The sequence below is a fragment of the Arachis hypogaea genome, chromosome 5 (genome assembly GCF_003086295.3).
Source record: "Arachis hypogaea cultivar Tifrunner chromosome 5, arahy.Tifrunner.gnm2.J5K5, whole genome shotgun sequence".
NCBI lineage: Eukaryota > Viridiplantae > Streptophyta > Magnoliopsida > Fabales > Fabaceae > Arachis > Arachis hypogaea.
Window position 1 is genome coordinate 85,520,897 of NC_092040.1, and position 23,644 is coordinate 85,544,540.

Below are 23,644 nucleotides of genomic sequence, written 5' to 3' on the forward strand. Positions count from 1 at the left end.
GGTCCAGAATCAATTTCGTTCAACTAACCAGCAAGTGTACTGGGTCGTCCAAGTAATACCTTACGTGAGTAAGGGTCGAATCCACAGAGATTATTGGTTTGAAGCAATCAATATTTATTTTATTAATCTTAGTCAGGATGTCAATAGGATTATTTGGATTAAAAGTGAAATTACTGGATTTGATAAAAGAGGGAACAATGTTACTTTGATTTGCAGCACTGGGAAATATGTTGGAGTTTTGGAGATGCTTTGTCCTCTGACTTCAACTCTTCCTTGAAATCCTCTTCTCACACGCAGGTCCCTTCCATGGCAAGCTCTATGTAGGGTGTCACCGTTGTCAGTGGCTACTTCCCATCCTCGCAGTGAAAACTATGCTCACGCACTCTGTCACAGTACGGCTAATCACCGGTTGGTTCCCGCTCCTACTGGAATAGAATCCCTCTTTTGCGTCTGTCACTAACGCCCAGCAGGTTAAAGTTTGAAGCACGTCACAGTCATTCAATCCCGGAATCCTACTCGGAATACCACAGACAAGGTTTAGACTTTCCGGATTCTCATGAATGCTGCCATCAATCCGGCTTATACCACGAAGATTCTGTTGGGGAATCTAAGAGATATTCATTCAATCTAATGTAGAACGGAGGTGGTTGTCAGGCACACGTTCATGGATTGAGGAAGGTGATGAGTGTCACGGATCATCACCTCCTTCACAATTAAGCGCGAATAAACATCTTAGATAAGAACAAGCGTGTTTGAATGGAGAACAAAGGAATTGTATTAAATCATCGAGACGCTGCAGAGCTCCTCACCCCCAACAATGGAGTTTAGAGACTCATGCCGTCACAAAGTATGTAATTCAGATCTGAAAATGTCATGAGGTACAAGAAATGTCTGTAAAAGTTGTTTAAATAGTAAACTAGTAACCTAGGTTTACAGAAAATGAATAAACTAAGATAATTGGTGCAGAAATCCACTTCTGGGGCCCACTTGGTGTGTGCTGGGGCTGAGACTAAAGCTTTCCACGTGTAGAGGCCTTTCTTGGCGTCAAACTTCAGGTTATGACGTGTTTTGGGCGTTCAACTCCGGATAATGACGTTTTTCTGGCGTTTAACTCCAGACAACAGCATGAACTTGGCGTTTAACGCCAAGTTACGTCGTCTACCCTTGCGCAAAGTATGGACTATTATATATTGCTGGAAAGCCCTGGATGTCTACTTTCCAACGCCGTTGAGAGCGCGCCAATTGGACTCCTGTAGCTCCAGAAAATCCATTTCGAGTGCAGGGAGGTCAGGATCCAACAGCATCAGCAGTCTTTTTTCAGCCTAAGTCAGATTTTTGCTCAGCTCCCTCAATTTCAGCCAGAAAATACCTGAAATCACAGAAAAACACACAAACTCATAGTAAAGTCCAGAAATATGATTTTTGCCTAAAAACTAATATTATTCTACTAAAAACTAACTGAAACATGCTAAAATCTACATGAAATTACCCCAAAAAGCGTACAAAATATCCGCTCATCAGCCACCTTATGATTTGAATCGTTTTCTTTGATAGGCAATTTCTTATTGGATGTTGCGCATTTACCTTAAGTATTGTGTTTCATGATCATATGCATCCATATGTTTTTAGCTTGAATGCTTTCATGCTTCTTTATTGCTTGTTTGGTTGTTTTGACCCACAAGTTTAAGCATCTCAAGCACACTAGAATGAGTGAAGTGCATTCTTCTTTCATGTAAATTGTGACAACACTTTTTATGCTAGTGTGCGTGTGTTCTTTACCGCTCACAATTTAGGACCCACACACTCTTTTCACCAATGTCACACTATTTCACTCACTCAATTCTGGTGATCACTACCTCATTCCAACAATGGATGCTTCCTTGCTTTTGCATTTACTTTTCTCACTATCCTACCTTCTAATTTCAGGATGAATCATCATAAGCAACAATGGAAGTGGGCAAAAGAACATGCAGCAACTTGTTGACCTACCAGCTGAAGGTAGCATCCCAGAGAGTCGCCGTACCCCCTTGATCATCTTAGAATGCATCGAGGACGGTGTAAACTTTTAAGTGTGGGGAGGTCGTCCGACCAATCGGCGTTCTTGGGTGACAAGTTTCTAATCCCAACACTTTTACATTTCATTTTAGGTTTTTTAGGATTTTTACTTGCATTTTGCACTTTCTTATTTTTGCATATATACACATAATAAGCTTAGTCAAAAGCATGATATTCTCCAAAGAATTTATCTATAGGGCACCTCAATTGATTTGAGTGAAAACTTTTCATAGAACTTGCTTGAATTATATATATTGTATGTGGATCATGTTTTTGAGCTAAGAACACAAGCTTGTGAGTTTTGAGCCTAATGGTGTGGTTACATATTATAACCACTTATTTTCCTTCTTGTGTGCATTGTTCTCTTTCTATGATTGTGATCTTTAATTTGTTTGATTTTGTATGTCCATTATTCCTTGTATTCATGCATTTATATGATTGAGGCCATCATTTCATTAGCTCACTTGCCCAAATAGCCCACCTTTTATCTTCCATTGTTAGCCAATTTTGAGCCTATGCTTAACCCACTTGTTTATAATTTAGCACATTACAAGCCTTAAAGTGAAAAACAATAAATGTTCTTTATTTGGATCTTTGATTAGCTTAGGCTAGTGAGTGTGTATCATTCAAGTGTGGTGAAACTTGGGACATTGGTTGGGATAAAAGGAGTGTTTCTTTATTTTTATTGAAAATTTTAAAAATTGGGTACATACTCATGTGTTAGTTAAATATAAAACCATACACATTGATACATTTGTATACAAGTGCATCAAGAAAAAAAAAAGAGAAAAACAAAGGGAAAAAGAAAAAAAATGAATAATAAAGAGAAAAAAAGAATGGAAAAGAAAAAGAAAAAGAAAACAATAAAAGGGGACAAAATACCCCAAAGTAAAGTTCAATAAAAGTCAATGCATAAGTGTTGTGAAATGAAAAAGAAAATGCATGAGTATGTGAAAAAGTGAAGAATGGGTAGTTAGGTTAGTACTTAATTGTATAGGTTGTTATATCGGTTAGGTGGGAAGTCTAGGTTAATCAAAGATTCGAATTTCTAGTCCACTTAACCATATACTATCCTACCTTGACCCTAACCCCATTACAACCTAAAGAAACGACCTCATGATAAGTGTATGCATGCATGGAATAATTGTTGATTGTTAGATGAAAAACAAATCTTGGAAAGCATGATTAGGGGGGAATTGAGTGAATTAACCCTAAACACTGAGCGACTAGAGTGTAAACACATCCGGAGAGGGTTCGATTGCTCAATTACATGCTTTCACCTATGATCATTACTTTTCATGCAAGTTTGTAAAAATCTTTAATAACTCAATTCAATTGTGGATTTGATTTGATTGCTATGACTTTAGCCCTTATGCTTATACATGTTTTCTTGGAAATTGATTTATTTGGACCAAGCAATCGCATGCATTTAGATAGTTGTATTTAGGTAGACTGCATTTAGTTAGTTTACATTGAAGGAATGATAGTACCCTTTGTTCCTTTCTTGGTTAAGCATGAGGACACGCTTGGTTTAAGTGTGGGGAGGTTTGATGTATGCGTGACTGGCGCAGGATTCAAGCAACGCGTACGCGTGGGACGATGTGTATGCGTAACAAGGCGTCACGTGATGCAGATATTAGAAAACACGGGGGACGATTTCTAGGCTAGTTTTAGCCCAGTTCCAAGCCCAAAAACACAGATTAGAGGCTGCATAGTGGGGGAATCAAGGAGGGAGTTCTTGTTCAACATTCATACATATAATTTTAGGTTTTAGATGTAGTTTTCTAGAGAGAGAAGCTCTCTCCTCTTTCTAGGTTTTAGGATTTCTCTTTTCAATTTCTTCTCAAATTCAGGTTCAATGTTCCTTTAATTTAGTTTTTCTTTACTCTTGTTTTTTCTAGCATCTTATCTCTTTTAGTTTATTTGTTATTGCTTCCGTTTGTTTACTTCATTATTGATACACACTTGCTCCTTTGATTTAGATTAATGCAATTTATATTTTTATGTTATTGTTCCTTCTTTAATCATTGGTTATTGTTTTCTTGCAATTGGGTATCTTAGATTTTATTGTCTCTTACTAATTTTTTATGTTTTTATTGTGTGCCTCCCAAGTGTTTGATAAAATGCTTGAGAGGATTTTAATTTAGATTTTTATGTTCTTAACTTGGATTGATCAATTAGAGACTCTTGAGTTATCAAAAGTCTTTTGTTGATTGGTAATTGAGACTTGCTAGTCGGCTTAAGCTTCACTAAATCTGGTCTTTGATTAGGACTTGTGAACTTAAGTTAATTTTACTCATTTGACTTACCTCCATTGTTAGAGGTTAACTAAGTGAAAGTAAAAGACAATTACCATCACAATTGATGATGATAACGAGGATAGGAATTCCAATTCTCAATCCTTGTTAGTACTTTTTCTCAATTTTTATTTTACTTCCTTGTTATTTATATTTCTTGTCTCCTATTTCAAAACCCAAAAAGATATAATCTCATAACCAATAATAAACTACACTTCCCTGCAATTCCTTGAGAGACAACCCGAGGTTTAATACTTCGGTTAATTTTATTTGGTTTGCTTAAGTGACAAACATATTAAATTTGATTGAGGTTGAATTGTCGGTTTAGAACTATACTTGCAATGCGATTATTTTTGTGAAAATCTTTACTGACGATTTTTCTTCATCAATTTTTGGCACCGTTGTCGGGAAATTGCAAATGTGTGCCTTATCATTGGTTATTGTGAATATTGTGAATATATTTGCCTTTTCGTTTCTTTGTTAGTTATTTATAGTTTTAGGAGTTTATTTTCATTATTTCTTATTAGTTTTTTTTTTTACTTTCTCTTTTCACTATGAATTCTCATCACTTTGGCTATGAGTGTGGTTACACTTATGTTGTAGGGAATGGAAGCTTCAATGAGGATGTGCATCAAGGGTGGAACAATCAAAGATGGGAGGAGCCTCAAGGGATTGATCAACCTTCTTGGCAACAACCTCCTCTGGTTTCTTATAGGTATAATCCAACTCCTAATGCATATTTACCCAATGGCTATAGTGGACTTCCTTGTGACTATCAACAACCATCACCATATGCCCATGAACTCCCTCCTCAATATAGTTTTGAATCACCATACTCACAAGCCCCATACCACCAAACACCTCCATATGACCTAATCCATATCCACTATACCACCAACCGTATGAGCCATACACACCACACTTAGAACCACAACAATTCCAACCTCAATACCTCAAAGAACCACTTCCTCCATACTATTACCAAGATGAACCACCTCCATTGTATGAAAATTTTCAGCCACAAGATGAATTTCCTTTTCCACCACAACCCTCCATAGAAGAATGTCCATATCCATCAATCCAAGAGCAATATGATCCTACTTATGATAGCTAAGTGGAACAAGAGCCAATGGATCATCTCAAGGAAGCAATGGATCGACTTCAAGCAACCATCCGTCAAAAGTTGGACTCATGGGACTCATGCCACAAGCAAAGCATTTCCATGGATGAATATGAAAAATCAACCGAAGGGAGGAGCATGAAGGAGATTCTAGAATCTCAATATGAGGACAAGGAAACGGAATGTGTTTTGCAACAAGTGGAAAGGATGGAGATTGTTGAAGAAGAAGAAGTGGTTGAAGACCAAGGTGAAGTTGAACAAGAGGTGGATTTTAAGCTTGAGAACACTTCCACACCAAGCAATGTTGTTGATGATTTTGTGGAAGATGTTGAACATTCTTCCATTGAGGTTGAAATTGATGTTGAGGAGGATAATATGCAACCTCCTACACATATTATGGAAGATGAAAAACTGGAAGAAGTTGAGCAAGAAATAAGTCCTATTGTTGAAGTTGATTCCACATGTACACCAACTAATGTGCTATGTGAGATTGTTGAACCTTCCTCAAGGTGTTGTGAAATTGATGTTGAGGAGATTAGTGCACAATTTCCAACACATGACTTGGACATTGAGGAATGTATAGAAGAAGTTGGTGAACAAGGAATTGACATTGAAGAAGCTTGCCAAGAGGTGGAGGTAGTTAAAGAAGAGCACAAGGGAGTGGCACTTGCAAGATCATTGGGACCACCACTTCCTAAGTCACCATCCAACACAATATTCAAGTGGGTAAAATCCTTATCTCTAATCTTTACTTTCCCACTTGAATATGGTTTTATTGAAATGGATGGTCAACTTAGAGCTTTGTGTGGATTGAAGAGTAAGGGAGAGTTGAGTAGTGGTTGGTAAAATGAGGTTAGGCTCATTAAGGTTGAATCCTCAAGTCGTAGGTTCCATGGTTGGAGTCATGCTACATTGAATGGGTCTAGGAAGATGCTTTAGTGCTCGCATGAGAATTCGGATCACTTTCCACCCAAATGGAATTGTCATAATCAACTTGAAGACGGGTGTAGAAATAAGATTTGGGATCCCGACATACATGAGGATCAATTTTGGGAGTCCTTAGCTTGTGAAGAATTCCATCAAGGCTCGGAGCTATTAATCTTGAATGATGGAGCTTATTGGAAGTCCAAGCATTGGTGGAAGTTCAAGGATGAGTACAAGCACAAGCTACCATGACAAGGAGCTCACCAAATGTCTAACTTAAGGACTTAAAATAAAAGTGCTAGGTGGGAGACACCCCACCATGGTAAACTCTTTCCATTCTCTTGTATATATAATCAATGAATGAATGAAGTTGTCATTGTTAGGTAGTTTTCTTCTTTGCATGTTCTTATTTTAGTGTTTTGGTTGTTAGTTTATTTGAGTAGATTTATGCTTTAGGTTGTAGGTTAGTTATTTTTGAATTGTATTTTCCTTGAAGTGCAAGTTTTGTTTGTTTTGTCTTTGAAAATTAAAAAAAAAAACTAAAAATTTTTTGTTAAATTTGAATTTTGGTTGATTTAGAGTATTTATAGGTTAAAAGAGTGCCCTGTTTCTGTTTTCTATGTTTCTTTAAAAAAAAAAGCCTGTCCACGCATAAGCATGGACGACGCGTACGCGTCGATTGCACTTCCGCAACTCCTGGTACAAAAACCCGAGAGTTGTGTGAGAATTGTGCTGGAATTGTGCCTATAGCACAATCTACATTCCACGCGTAAGCGTGGGCGACGCTTAAGTGTCACCTCGCGCCCTGTTCCTTCTCCTCTCTCCTTTCTTCTTCTTTCTTCTCTCCTTTTTCTTTCTTTCTACATTTCTTCTTCTCTCTTCCTCCTTTTTTACTTTCTTCTTTTTCCTCTCTTGAAAAAAATAAAATAATAATAATAATAATAAATAAATAAATAAATAATAAAATAAAAAAATTCACTTTTTATTTTTCTCATCTTTCATTTTCTTTTGTTTATTGCATTTGCATACTTTTATTCATTGCATTTTGGTTTTGTTTTTTTATAGCTTGTTCTTCTTTTCCTTTCTAAGTTTCTTATTTTAATAATGGTATTGAATTCTCTTACTCAATTGTTGAGAAATTCTTGGTTATATTGGTGCTTCTTGACTTGTTTGGTATTGTTGGGTGATGACATTTCTAAGTCAATGCTTAATCTTTGATGACTCTTGCATCCTTGGTGCATTGATATGAACTCATATTGTCTTTCATGACCCGTGATAAATCACTATTTTATGGTTTATATTGTGTTTAATTATGTGGTTTTATCAAGATCCTTACCCACTTATTCATTAATTTAGCATGCATTATATTTCCTTCCTGAAATTATTACATGGTTGAAAACTGCTTCCTAGAGACTTTTTTATTATGCATTTTAGTTCTCCTTTATCCCATTCGATGCCGTGATCTGTGTGTTAAGTGTTTCAGGCTTTATAGGGCATGGATGAGTTGGAGATTGGAAAGGAAGCTAGCAAAAATGGAAGGAACACAAGAAATTGAGGAGATAAACAGGGAGAAGTGACGCGGCCGCATGGCTCACACGTTTGCGTGAAAGAGGAGAAATCGCAGTGACGCGGCCGCATGGCTCACGCGACTGCACGGAATGGAAAAGCACAAGTGACAATATTAGATCTCGGCCCAGAACAGCAAACTAGAGCCAGAGAACATGCAGAAACCAGAGACAATATTCATTCTACACAGTTTTAGTTTTAGATCTAGTTTTTACTCCTCCTCTAGGTTTTTCTCTCTACACATTGATAGTTTTTAGGATTTTATTTTTCTATCACTTTTTGCATTGGGATATTGAGAAGAGTGATTACCTCATCAAGACTTCGTCATTCTAGTTCGTTTTCTTTACTTGGCTTTACTCTTCCATGTCCTTTGCTTTGTTAATTTTACCATTGGAATATTATTAGGATTTATTTAATACAAGGATTACTTTATTTTAATTTGATTATTTTGATTTTATTTACAATATCTTTCTTTAATTCCTTTTCATATGTTATGAATTTTACATTCACAATGAGTGAGTAGTTCCCTAACTTGATATGGAGTTGATTGAAAGGAAGCAATTGAGTTGGAAGGCTTGAAAGAAAGATTGTAATTTGGTTATTGTAGGCTTGCCCTCTAGTCACTAACACCAATCCCTTTTAATTAAGTGGATTGCAACTTGTGAACGGGCAGAGCATCCCAACTTGTTTAACTTTCCCTACCTAGTAAGAGATAACTAAACAGGATAATCTTTTATTATCAATTAATCTAGAGAGTAATCCAACAACAGCGGGACTTCCAACTAATCAACTCCCAATCAAGGCTTTTATTTACATTATTCAAATTCTCCAATTTTATTTCCTGTTTACTCAACTCAAATCTTTTTGAAAACATCTGATTAATAAAATAGCACACTTTTCTGCAACTCGTTGGGAGACGACCTGGGATTCATACTCCCAGTATTTAAAATTTAAATTTCTGTGACACCTTTCTAAATTGATAAGTGGAATTCTGATGAGTTAAGAACTATACTTGCAACGCATATATTTTAATAATTTTTAATTCACCAATTTCCGCCACAGACACATAACTGGGTGAACCTTTTCAGATTGTGACTCAGCTTTGCTAGAGTCCCCAATTAGTGGTGTCCAGGGTTCTTAAGCACACTCTTTTTGCCTTGGATCACGACTTTATTTTTACCCTTGCCTTTTGGTTTAAAGGGCTATTGGCTTTTTCTGCTTGCTTTCTCTCTCTTTTTTTTTCCACACATAATCTCTTTTTTTTTTGAATTCACTGCTTTTTCTTGCTTCAAGAATCATTTTTATGATTTTTTAGATTCTCAGTAACATGTCTCCTTTTTTCATCATTCTTTCAAGAGCCAACATTCATGAATAACAAATTCAAAAGACATATGCACTGTTCAAGCATACGTTCAGAAATCAAAGTATTGCCACCACATCAAAATAATTAATCTGTTATAAAATTCAAAATTCATGCAATTCTTCTCTTTTTTTTAATTAAGAACATTTTTCATTTAAGAAAGGTGATGGATTCATAGGACATTCATAACTTTAAGGCATAAACACTAATGATCATAAGACACAAACATAGATAAACATAAGCATAAAAATTCAAAAAACAAAAAAATAAAGAACAAGGAGATTAAAGAACGGGTCCACCTTAGTGATTGCGGCTTGTTCTTCCTCTTGAAGATCTTATGGAGTGCTTGAGCTCCTCAATGTCTCTTCCTTGCCTTTGTTGCTCCTCTCTCATGATTCTTTGATCTTCTCTAATTTCATGGAGGAGAATGGAATGTTCTTGGTGCTCCACCCTTAGTTGTCCCATGTTGGAACTCAATTATCCTAGGGAGGTGTTGATTTGCTCCCAATAGTTTTGTGGAGGAAAGTGCATCCCTTGAGGCATCTCAGGGATTTCATGATGAGTGGGATCTCTTGTTTGCTCCATCTTTTTCTTAGTGATGGGCTTGTCCTCATCAATGAGGATGTCTCCCTCTATGTTAACTCCAACTGAATTACAGAGGTGACAAATGAGATGAGGGAAGGCTAACCTTGCCAAGGTAGAGGACTTATCCGCCATCTTATAAAGTTCTTGGGATATAACCTCATGAACTTCTATTTTCTCTCCAATCATGATGCTATGAATCATGATAGCCCGGTCTATAGTAACTTCGGACCGGTTGCTAGTGGGAATGATTGAGTATTGGATAAACTCCAACCATCCCCTAGCCACGGGCTTGAGGTCATGCCTTCTCAGTTGAACCAGCTTCCCTCTTGAATCTCTCTTCCATTGAGCGCCCTCTTCACAAATGTCTATGAGGACTTGGTTCAACCTTTGATCAACGTTGACCCTTCTAGTGTAGGGGTGTTCATCTCCTTGCATCATGGGCAAGTTGAATGCCAACCTTACATTTTCCGGACTAAAATCTAAGCATTTCCCCCGAACCATTATAAGCCAATTCTTTGGGTCTGGGTTCACACTTTGATCATGGTTCTTGGTGATCCATGCATTGGCATAGAACTCTGGAACCATTAAGATTCTGACTTGTTGAATCGGGTTGGTAAGAACTTCCCAACCTCTTCTTCGGATCTCATGTCGGATCTCCGGATATTCACTCTTTTTGAGTTTGAAAGGGACCCCGGGGATCACCTTCTTCATGGCCACAACTTTATGCAAGTGGTCTTGATGTACCCTTGAGATGAATCTCTCCATCTTCCATGACTCGGAGGTGGAAGCTTTTGCCTTCCCTTTCCTCTTTCTAGAGGTTTCTCCGGCCTTAGATGCCATAAATGGTTATGGAAAAACAAAAAGCAATGCTTTTACCACACCAAACGTAGAAGGTTTGCTTGTCCTCGAGCAAAAGAATAAAGAAGAGAGTAGAAGAAGAAAAAATAAAGGAGATGGATATGGCTTTGTTTTTTGGCCAAGGGGGAGAAGTAGTATGTAGGTTGTGTGAAAATGAAGGAGTGAAGATGGGTTTATATAGGGGTAGAGAGAGGGGTAGGGTTCGGCCAATATGGGTGGGTTTGGGAGGGAAAGTGGTTTGAATTTGAATGGTGAGGTAGGTGGGGTTTTATGAAGGATGGATGTGAGTGGTGAAGTGAATGGTGGGATTTGATAGGTGAGGGGTTTTTGGGAAAGAGGTGTTGAGGTGATTAGTGAATGGGTGAAGAAGAGAGAGAGTGGTGGGGTAGGTGGGGATCCTGTGGGGTTCACAGATCCTGAGGTGTCAAGGATAATTCATCCCTGCACCAAGTGGCGAGCAAAAATGCTCCTTCTGCCAATCCTGGCGTTAAACGCTGGGCTGGTGCCCATTTCTGGCGTTTAACGCCAGCTTCTTGCCCATTCCTGGCGTTAAACGCCAGTCTGGTGCCTCTTTCTGGCGTTAAACGCCCAGAATGGTGCCAGACTGGGCGTTAAATGCCCATTTTGCTATCTTCACTGGCATTTAAATGCTTGCAAATTTTCCTCTAGGGTGTGCTATTTTTCTTTCTGTTTTTCATTCTGTTTTTGCTTTTTCAATTGATTTTGTGACTTCCCATGATCATCAACCTATAAAAGATATAAAATAACAGAGGGAAATAGATAAATATAGCATTGGGTTACCTCCCAACAAGCGCTTCTTTAATGTTAGTAGCTTGACAGTGGGCTCTCATGGAGCCTCACAGATACTCAAAGCCATGTTGGAACCTCCCAACACCAAACTTAGAGTTTGAGTGTGGGGGTTCAACACCAAACTTAGAATTTGGTTGTGGCCTCCCAACACCAAACTTAGAGTTTGACTGTGGGGGCTCTGTTTGACTCTGTTTTGAGAGAAGCTTCTTCATGCTTCCTCTCCATGGTTACAGAGGGATATCCTTGAGCTTTAAACATAAAGGATTCTTCATTCACTTGAATGATCAATTCTCCTCTGTCAACATCAATCACAGCCTTTGCTGTGGCTAGGAAGGGTCTGCCAAGGATGATGGATTCATCCATGCACTTCCCAGTCTCTAGGACTATGAAATCAGTAAGGATGTAATGGTCCTCAATCTTTACCAGAACATCCTCTACAAGTCCATAAGCCCGTTTTCTTGAATTGTCTGCCATCTCTAGTGATATTCTTGCAGCTTGTACCTCAAAAATCCCTAGCTTCTCCATTATAGAGAGAGGCATGAGGTTTATGCTTGACCCTAGGTCACACAGAGCCTTCTTGAAGGTCATGGTGCCTATTGTACAAGGTATTGAGAACTTCCCAGGGCCCTGTCTCTTTTGAGGTAATCTCTGCCTAGTCAAGTCATCCAGTTCTTTGGTGAGCAAAGGAGGTTCATCCTCCCAAGTCTCATTACCAAATAACTTGTCATTTAGTTTCATGATTGCTCCAAGGTACTTAGCAACTTGCTCTTCAGTGACATCTTCGTCCTCTTCAGAGGAAGAATACTCATCAGAGCTCATGAATGGCAGAAGTAAATCCAATGGAATCTCTATGGTCTCAGTGTGAGCCTCAGATTCCCATGATTCCTCATTAGGGAACTCATTGGAGGCCAGTAGACGTCCATGAGGCCTTCCTCAGTGGCACTCACTGCCTCTTTCTCCTCTCCAAGTTCGGCCATGTTGATGGCCTTACACTCTCCTTTTGGATTCTCTTCTGTATTGCTTGGAATAGTACTAGAAGGGAGTTCAGTAACTTTCTTACTCAGCTGACCCACTTGTGCCTCCAAGTTTCTAATGGAGGATCTTGTTTCAGTCATGAAACTTTGAGTGGTTTTGATTAGATCAGAGACCATGGTTGCTAAGTCAGAGTGGCTCTGCTTAGAATTCTCTATCTGTTGCTGAGAAGATGATGGAAAAGGCTTGCTATTGCTAAACCTGGTTCTTCCACCATTATTGTTGTTAAAACCTTGTTGAGGTCTCTGTTGATCCTTCCATGAAAGATTTGGATGATTTCTCCATGAAGGATTATAGGTGTTTCCATAGGGTTCTCCCATATAATTCACCTCTTCCATTGAAGGGTTCTCAGGATCATAAGCTTCTTCTTCAGATGAAGCGTCCTTAGTACTGCCTGGTGCAGCTTGCATTCCAGACAGACTTTGAGAAATCATATTGACTTGCTGAGTCAATATTTTGTTCTGAGTCAATATGGCATTCAGAGTATCAATCTCAAGAACTCCTTTCTTCTGATTCGTCCCATTATTCACAGGATTCCTTTCAGAAGTGTACATGAATTGGTTATTTGCAACCATTTCAATGAGTTTCCTGAGCTTCTGCAGGCGTCTTCTTCAGATGAAGAGATCCTCCAGCAGAGCTATCCAATGACATCTTGGATAGTTCAGACAGACCATCATAGAAGATACCTATGATGCTCCATTCAGAAAGCAGGTCAGGAGGACACTTTCTGATCAATTGTTTATATCTTTTCCAAGCTTCATAGAGTGTGATGACAAGTTATCATATACCCATTTTTCAAGCTAATTTCACTTGTTTTATTAGTCTTTATGCACTTTCTTGCATCCTAAGTAAGTAATTTGGAATGAAAATGCATAACTTCTTTAAATCAAGCAACTACCATTAAATTGATGCTAACTCATGAGGTTTAAGCTAAATTTAATTGATTTTTAATTGATTTATAAGCCTTGTGAATTTAGTGATACTTTGAGTGGTTGTTTTGATTATTTAAAGGTGAAGAAAAGAAGAAAAGAGGAAGCGTGGCTTAAGAAAACGTGGCCCAAGAGAGAGGTGTGGCGCATAGAAGGAGGAAGCAAACATTGCCCTCCACAAGGGCACACTGCCCTCCAGGAGGGCAACATAATGAAACAAGCTTTGAGAAGCAACACTGCCCTGCCCACAACAAGGGCGGAGCACAATTTGATGCCAAGGACCAAAGGGAACAAAAATGCTGCCCTGCCCTCCTCAAGAGCAATATCGGGCTCCAATCATGAATAATTCAAAGGAAATTGCTTCCTAGTGCTTCCTATGGGTTTCGAACCCAAGGACAAGGAGGGAAGGAGTAGCGTTCAAACAAAAAGAAAACAAGCTTGCTTTCATTCTCCATGAATCGAACGCGGCACCATGAGGAAGTAAGGAACTAGGCGTGACTTTGGTGCCAAGAAAACCAAGGAAAAGAAGCAGCGTGCGCCTCCACCAAGTTTCGAACTTGGAACTTCACTTTTGGAAACATTGCCCTGCCCTCCGCGAGGGCAGGGCATTTTGTGGTGCACCGCTAGCGCACCAGATTGGCACGCACCAAGGACTCTCGGCAGCAGCAGCACGCACGGGCAGCAGAATCTGGCGCACCAAAAAACTCTGCCCTGCCCTCCACAAGGGCAGGGCAGCATCCTGCAGCATCACACACGAAGCACGCACGCACAAGGGCCGCACGCACCATTTCCTGTCCTGCCCTCCACAAGGGCAGGGCAGCCTCCTGGAAGCCAATTTTTCATGGGTTAAAAATTGAATTAAAAATCAAATTTAATTCATTTCTTCACCAAATCAAAAGCCCATCCAAATCCCAAGATCCAAGAATAGAAAGTGTATAAATTGGAGATAGTTTGATGTAATTAGGACCTTTCTTTTGAGCTTTGAATCTTTTCTTTTATTTTTGACTTACTGAACCTTCTCTTGGAGAGCTAGGCACTGAGATTTCAGAGAATTGGGGAGGAGAATTGATCTCTCTTCTTCCTCGTTCTTGCTGGAACATTTTTACTTTTCTTGTTTGAGTCTTGGGTGTGAAGAATTGAGGAATTTCTGTCTCAATCTCCATTCAAGATCTCTTTAATTTCTCTTCTGCATAATTGAGTTCAATTACATTTCCTTTACTGCTTCTTCTTTAATTTCTTGTTAATTGCTTTGTGAACTTGGATCTGGGAAGGCAATTGAGATCTAGACTTTGCTATCTAGTCTCTGGAGCCCTGAGATCTCATTTTCCTTTTGGTTCTTCTGTGAACCCCTGCCTGCAATTTAATTTCCATTTCTGTTTGAGATCTAGTCTATTTCAATTCATCTCTTGTTTAGTTAATTGTTGCAATTTAATTTCCCTCATTTGAATTCTGAAATCCCAATCCTCAAATCCTTTTTTTCATTCAAGCAATTTATATTTCTTGCACTTTAAGTTACTGCAATTTACATTTCTTGCACTTTAAGTTTCAGTCATTTAATTTCTTGTTCTTTAAGATTCAGCATCTTTTACTTTCCTGCTCTTTAATTTACTGTAATTCTCCCCTCTCCCTTTACATTCCAAGCAATTTAGTTTCTGTTAATGATAAACCTCTCAACCAATACTTGATTCGCTTGACTACATCAACCACTAAACTAAAATTGCTCAATCCTTCAATCCCTGTGGGATCGACCTCACTCCCGTGAGTTTTATTACTTGATGCGACCCGGTACACTTACCGGTGAGTTTTGTGTTGGATCGTTTTCCACACTTCAAGTTTTTGGCGCCGTTGCCGGGGATTGAAATAGATTGACAATGATGAAGTGAAGTGGAGGTCTAGATTAAGCACTTTTTCTTTTCTGTTTCTTTAAGTTTTACTAACACACTAACTGTTTGAATTTTTGCTTAAACTAACTAAAACTTCATTCTAGCAATAGATTGAAGTTTCACTGGTTTTCTGGATCTGTCTGTTTATTGTTGTGTGTTTGTATGTCAGGTACAGGAAGATCTTCCCCTATCTTCTCTGAAATTAACCAAAGAACTCTTCGAAGAATAAGAAGAGCTGAAAGAGGGAAGAACATCGTCGGAGAGGAAGAATCTGAGGAGGAATTCCAAGAGATGGAAGGAGATCCATCAAATCCCAATCAACCAGAAGGAGGAGCCAACAACAACCCACAACAAAGAAGAGTACTGGCTTCCTACACATTTGCAAATGCTAGACACTGTGGGAGTAGCATTCTTACTCCTAATGTCAATGCAAACAACTTTGAACTAAAGCCACAACTCATCACTTTGGTCCAAAACAACTGCTCTTTTGGAGGAGGGCCATTGTAGGACCCAAATCAACACCTATCTACCTTCTTGAGGATTTGTGACACTGTCAAAACCATTGGTGTACCTCCTGACAGCTACAAGTTACTGCTCTTTCCATTCTCTCTTAGGGACAAAGCCACTCAATGGCTAGAAACATTTCCAAAGGAGAGCATCAACACTTGGGATGACTTGGTGAGCAAATTTCTTGCCAAATTTTATCCCCCTCGAAGGATCATAAGATTAAAAACTGAGGTGCAGACATTCACTCAAATGGAGGCTGAAAATTTATATAAAGCATGGGAAAGATATAAGGCACTGCTGAGGAAATGTCCACCAGAGTTGTTCACTATGTGGGACAAGCTATAGAACTTCTATGAGGGACTTACTCTGAAGGCTCAAGAAGCACTTGATCATTCAGCTGGAGGCTCATTACAACTCATGAAAACTACAGAGGAAGCTCAGAACCTCATTGATATGGTGGCTAACAACCAATATTTCTTTGCTCACCAAAGGCAACGCCAACCATCACAAAGAAGAGGAGTAATGGAGTTGGAAGGAGTGGATTCAATCCTAGCTCAGAACAAGATGATGCAGCAGCAAATTCAACAGCAGTTTGAGCAGATGGCCAAGAGAATTAACAGCCTTCAAGTTGCATCAGTGAGTGCCACAAGCCAACTATCAACTACTTGGGGGCAAAATGAAGAAAGTCAAGAGGAGCAACAGCAAGAGCAAGTCCAATACCTGCACAACCAAAATCCTGGAACAAATGAAGTCTATGGTGATACTTACAATCCCTCTTGGAAGAACCATCCCAACCTCAGATGTGGAGACAACCACAATCAAATTTAGCAGCCATGGCAAAGGAACTCAACTCAAAACAATTGGAAAAACACAAACCACAACAACCAGCCAAACACTAACCAAAACACATACCAAAAACCACAAAATACTTATCCCAACTCTAACCATTATCCACCCAATAACCACCCAACTAACCAAAACACCTAGCATCATCCATCAACACCCCAAAACCAACCAATCTCACAAGACTCTCAGAGGATCACTAATCTAGAGATGCTCATGGAGAAGATGATGAAGAACCAAAAATTGACAACAAAGAACCAAGAAGCTTCCATGAAGAGCCTAGAAAGGCAGATTGGGCGAATCTCTAAGCAGATTTCTGTTGAAAAACCATCAAGCTCACTACCAAGTGACACCATTCCTAATCCAAAAGAGGAGTGCAAGGCAATACAGTTAAGGAGTGGAAAAATCCTGCTGAAAGATGAAGAAGCCACTAAGAAACCCAAGGAAAGTGACAAGAAACAAGTTGAAAAAGAGACAACCAATGATGAAGATGCAACAGCAAGCAATCACCCTTAGACTCAACCTCAAGAAAAAGAAAATATACCAAAAAATCTGAAGAAGTGAAAGCAGATCATGGAAGAACCAAATCCAAGACAACATCAAGTGGAGAAAAGCTTGACACCTCCACTGCCTTATTCCCAAAGATTCCACAAAGGGACTAAGGACCAACACTTTTCTAAATTCCTAGAGACTTTTAAGAAGCTAGAAATCAACATACCTTTGGCTGAGGCATTGGAGCAAATGCCTCTGTATGCCAAGTTCTTAAAGGAACTCATCAACAAGAAAAGAGACTGGAATGAGAAGGAGACGGTAATGCTCAGTGAGGAATGTAGCGCTGTGTTACAAAAAGGAATCCCACCAAAGCTTAAAGATCCAGGGAGTTTTGTAGTATCATGCACCATAGGCAATTTAACCTTGGACAAAGCTCTCTGTGATCTTGGAGCTAGCATCAACTTAATGCCCCTATCCATGATGAGGAAGCTTGCTATAGAAGAACTCAAACCCACCAGGATGTCACTAGTCATGGCCGACAGATCAGTCAAGACACCCAATGGAATTGTGGAAAATCTGTTAGTGAAGGTTGGGAAGTTTATCTTTCCTGCGGATTTTGTGATCTTGGACACCAACGAGGAAGGAAACAATTCAATCATGTTGGGAAGACCATTTCTAGCAACTGCAAGAGCCATTATAGATGTGGAAAAAGGAGAAATGATCTTCAGAGTACACAATGAGCAAATGATCATAAATGTTTTCAAGTCAATGCAACACCTTCCTGAGCAAGAAGATTACCTGAGGGTGGATATGATAGAGAGTCTGGTGGAAGAAATATTAGACACTAATCAGCATGAGCAAGAAGAAGAAATTAATCAAGAGACAGTAGAGGAACACGCAGCTGAGATCTCTATTGACAAGGAGGTGAACCCAAGCAAGAAGGAAGAGGTGCATAAACAAGAACTGAAGCCATTACCTACTCATCTCAAATATGCATTTTTAGGCACATCAGAAAGTTTTCCAGTGATCATCAATTCATCCCTGACAAAAAAAGAAGAAGGAGAGCTTCTTGATGTACTCAGAGCTCACAAGGACGCTTTAGGATGGACCATCGATGATCTGAAAGGCATTAGCCCTGCAGTATGTATGCATAAAATTCTCTTGGAGGAGAATTTCAAAGCAGTAGTTCAACCTCAAAGAAGGTTAAATCCTGCAATGAAGGAAGTTGTCCAGAAGGAAGTAATTAAATTGTGGAATGCAGGGATAATATACCCTATCTCTGATAGTCCATGGATAAGCCCAGTCCAAGTGGTACCAAAGAAGGGAGGAATGACAGTCATTGTTACTGAGAAGAATGAACTCATTCCCACAAGAACTGTGACAGGATGGAGGATGTGTATTGATTATAGGAGGTTGAATGATGCCACACGCAAAGATCATTTCCCACTTCCTTTCATTGATTAGATGCTTGAAAGATTAGCCGGCCATGCTTACTATTGTTTCCTGGATGGCTATTCTGGGTATAATCAGATAGTGGTAGATCCAAAGGACCAAGAAAAGACTTCATTCACATGTCTGTTTGGAGTTTTCGCTTATAGAAGAATGCCATTTGGACTATGCAATGCCCCAGCCACTTTTCAAAGGTGTATGCTTTCCATTTTTTCAGATATGGTCGAAAAGTTTTTAGAGGTTTTCATGGACGACTTTTCTGTTTTTGGTGACAATTTCAATACTTGCCTGAAACATCTAACTCTTGTTTTGAAACGGTGCCAAGAAACTAATTTGGTTTTAAACTGGGAAAAGTGCCATTTCATGGTGCCTGAGGGGATTGTTCTTGGTCACAAAGTTTCAAGAAAAGGGATAGAGGTTGACAAGGCAAAGGTGGAAATTATAGAGAAGCTTCCCCCACCAACTAATGTGAAATCTGTTAGAAGTTTCTTGGGACATGCAGGATTTTATAGAAGGTTTATCAAGGATTTTTCTAAAATAGCTAAACCTTTGAGTAATCTATTAATGATTGATAATCCTTTTGTTTTTGATGAAAACTGCCAGCACACTTTTGAAACTCACAACAGCACCAATTATCACACCCCCGGATTGGGAATTACCCTTTGAACTCATGTGTGATGCAAGTGATATTGCAATTGGTGCTGTACTTGGACAAAAAAGGGGAAACTTGCATCATGTCATATATTATGCAAGTAAGGTGTTGAATGAGGCTCAAAAAAATTACACCACAACAGAGAAGGAATTGTTAGCTGTAGTTTATGCGTTTGATAAGTTTAGATCATACTTGATAGGATCTAAAATTGTGGTTTATACTGACCATGCTGCCCTCAAGTATTTGATGTCAAAGCAGGATGCTAAACCAAGACTTATCAGGTGGATACTACTTCTACAGGAGTTTGACATTGAGGTAAGGGACAGGAAAGGTACTGAGAACCGAGTTGCTGACCATTTGTCAAGGTTGCCACAAGAAACAATTCAAGAAGCCTCACAACCTGTGAATGAAAGCTTCCCAGATGAACATCTTCTACTGGTCCAACAAATACCGTGGTTCGCTGATATAGCAAACTACAAAGTGGGGAGGAAGATACCTCAAGAATTCACTAAGCAACAAGTGAAGAAGCTAATCAATGAAGCGAGGAAGTTCTGGTGGGATGAACCTTATCTGTTCAAAAGATGTTCTGATGGAACAATTAGGAGATGTGTCCCTGAGAGTGAAATAAGAGATATATTGTGGCATTGCCATGGCTCAGCTTATGGTGGACATTTTGGTCCAGAAAGAATAGCTGCAAAGATATTGCAAAGTGGTTTTTATTGGCCAACTATCTTCAAAGATACCAGAGAGTTTGTCCACCAATGTAATGAATGCCAGAGAGCAGGAGGATTGACAAGAAGGAATGAGATGCCGCAGAATTTCATTTTGGAATTAGAATTATTTGATCTATGGGGCATTGATTTCATGGGACCCTTTCCCCCTTCCTATTCTTTCAGATATATCTTGGTAGCATTGGAGTATGTTTCAAAGTGGGTGGAAGCCATAGCCACAACTACTTGTGATGCACAAATTGTCCTTCAATTCCTCAAGAAGCACATTTTCACTAGATATGGAGTACCCAAGGGTCTTATCAGTGATAGTGGTGGTCATTTTTGTAACAAACAAATGGAGAAACTTCTTCATAAATATGGAGTTATTCATAAAGTAGCCACACCATATCACCCTCAGACTAATGGGCAGGCTGAATTAGCAAACAGAGAATTGAAGAAAATCCTAGAGAAAACAGTAGGTAGCACAAGAAAGGATTGGGCTAGGAAGTTGGAAGATGCACTCTGGGCGTACAGGACCGCTTTCAAAACTCCCATTGGGAAGTCCCCCTTTCAGCTATTATATGGCAAATCTTGTCATCTCCCTGTAGAGCTTGAACACAAAGCCTTTTGGGCTACTAAACTTCTAAACCTTGATTCTGAAGCAGCAGGGGAGAAAAGGTTGTTGCAGCTAAATGAGCTGGATGAATTTAGGCTAGAAGCCTATGAAAATACCAAGATATACAAGGAAAAAGCCAAGAGGTGGCATGACAGGAAGATTTTGAAGAAAGAATTCAAACCTGGACAACAAGTACTCTTGTACAACTCACGACTCAAGATATTCCCTGGCAAGCTTAAGTCTAAGTGGACTGGTCCATATTTGGTAACTAAGGTCTTTCCTTATGGGAGTATTGAATTGCTAGATGAAGCAACAAAGAGTCGATTCATAGCAAATGGTCACAGAGCAAAGCTATACCTAGGAGGACAATGGGACAAGGAAAAAGAGGTTCAGAACCTAAATCCTTCTTGAAGTAAAAACAGAAGATGTCAAGCTAGTGACAATAAAAGAGCGCTTGTTGGGAGGCAACCCAACCTGAGGTAGTTTTCTTTTCATAGCTTTTTCAATAAAAATGTTGAATAATTGGTATGGATTGCAAGGAGCTAAGTTTGGTGTTGCACACCAAAACAACTTAAGGGAGAATGAAAGATTCTAAGTTTGGTGTTCCACCAAAAATATCAGTTAAAAACACATTCTCACCTCTTGCATGATGCTAGATCTAAGCAATCAAACAAATTATTCAACTATTTAACTGCTTTCTAGCTTTAATTCCATAACCTTTAGCAAGGACACAAGGTTTCACATATGGTTAACTTGTTGCATAAGAGGCAGTGGCAAGCAATTAAGTTTGGTGTCCCCAACACCTAAATAAATCCAAGAGCCACACTCAATTTATGCATACTAACCATGTAATTAAGGGCTTGAGAAGCAAGCAACTTTGAGAATTATGCAGGACATGAGTCAACAATTGAAGATATTGTGCATCTTAACTCAAAGAAAACACAACAGAAGGAAGAATCAAAGGGCTGCAACTTCAAAGGTTGTATCTAAACTTAATCCTTGCTGCTGTGAATTGTTTTGAACATGGAAACCATTATATATCCTGCTAAAGTGTTTATCTAGTTGCAAGTGAAGTTGTTTGATTAAGTATGCTAAATCTGCATATTGCTTGTCATCCATCACCTAGCTGAATTTTGTTTTGTTTCCCATAAGCTTGAATAAAAGAGAATTATTTGAATTGGAAAGTAAATATCCAATGTTGCATAAGTAGAATGGAAGTTAATGGTGGTATATGTGTTTGATTAAATGCATAACTCATGAAATAATTGCTGCATACCATCATTTTCATTGAAGTGTGAGCTAGCTTGCTGTTATAAAGGTTCTTATCAATAAAGAAAAAGCCCTTGAGAACAAAAATAAAGAAAAGGAAGAAGAAAAAGCCAATGTGGCAAGAAAAACAAAGAATAAAGGCTGGACACCAATAGCTTGGACCCTAGGACACATGCTTGTGGTGTTCTTGTACTAGGATATGCTTAGATAAGTAAATTCTGAGGGGTATTTCAAAACCCGGTCACTTAGATCAACTGATTTGGGATGGCCAATTGAAAGTCCACAATAAAGAGCAACTTAGATACAGAACATTTAGTTATCCAAAGAGATGCTGGGCATCAATGATCTTAGGAGGAAATAGTGAGTCATGTGTCTGTGGTGGAAAGATGTTGAGTAAAAATAAAGCCAAAGGCTACTACTGCAACATTAGACACCAAGCCTCCAAAAGAATAATAAGCTTGTTAAGTAACATGAAAAAAAAAAAAGAAAAGTTAGCAAGGGAGCAAAGAAAGAATAGACCTTATAACAGCAAGTTTAGTAAGCCTTTTGAGAAAAATGTATATTATGTAACAGCAACAATAATTGAGTTATCATTGTCTGCATAAAAACTCCATGAATCAAGTTCTGCTATATGCCTAATAAGGATATGTGTTCTTTTCTTGTTCATTTCATTTTCTCTTAGTTTTGATGCTTGCTTGGGGACAAGCAAGATTTAAGTTTGGTGTTGTGATGACAAGTCATCATATACCCATTTTTCAAGCTAATTTCACTTGTTTTATTAGTCTTTATGCACTTTCTTGCATCCTAAGTAAGTGATTTGGAATGAAAATGCATAACTTCTTTAAATCAAGCAACTACCATTAAATTGATGCTAACTCATGAGGTTTAAGCTAAATTTAATTGATTTTTAATTGATTTATAAGCCTTGTGAATTTAGTGATACTTTGAGTGGTTGTTTTGATTATTTAAAGGTGAAGAAAAGAAGAAAAGAGGAAGCGTGGCTTAAGAAAACGTGGCCCAAGAGAGAAGAAGTGTGGCGCATAGAAGGAGGAAGCAAACATTGCCCTCCACAAGGGCACACTGCCCTCCAGAAGGGCAACATAATGAAACAAGCTTTGAGAAGCAACACTGCCCTGCCCACAACAAGGGCGGAGCACAATTTGATGCCAAGGACCAAAGGGAACAAAAATTCTGCCCTGCCCTTCTCAAGAGCAATATCGGGCTTCAATCAAGAATAATTCAAAGGAAATTGCTTCCTAGTGCTTCCTATGGGTTTCGAACCCAAGGACAAGGAGGGAAGGAGTAGCGTTCAAACAAAAAGAAAACAAGCTTGCTTTCATTCTCCATGAATCGAACATGGCACCATGAGGAAGTAAGGAGCTAGGCATGACTTTGGTACCAAGAAAACCAAGGAAAAGAAGCAGCGTGCGCCTCCACCAAGTTTCGAACTTGGAACTTCACTTTTGGAAACATTGCCCTGCCCTCTGCGAGGGCAGGGCAGCATTTTGTGGTGCACAGCCAGCGCACCAGATTGGCACGCACCAAGGACTCTCGGCAGCAGCAGCACGCACGGGCAGCAGAATCTGGCGCACCAAAAAACTCTGCCCTGCCCTCTGCCCTCCACAAGGGCAGGGCAGCATCCTGCAGCATCACACACTAAGCACGCATGCACAAGGGCCGCACGCAC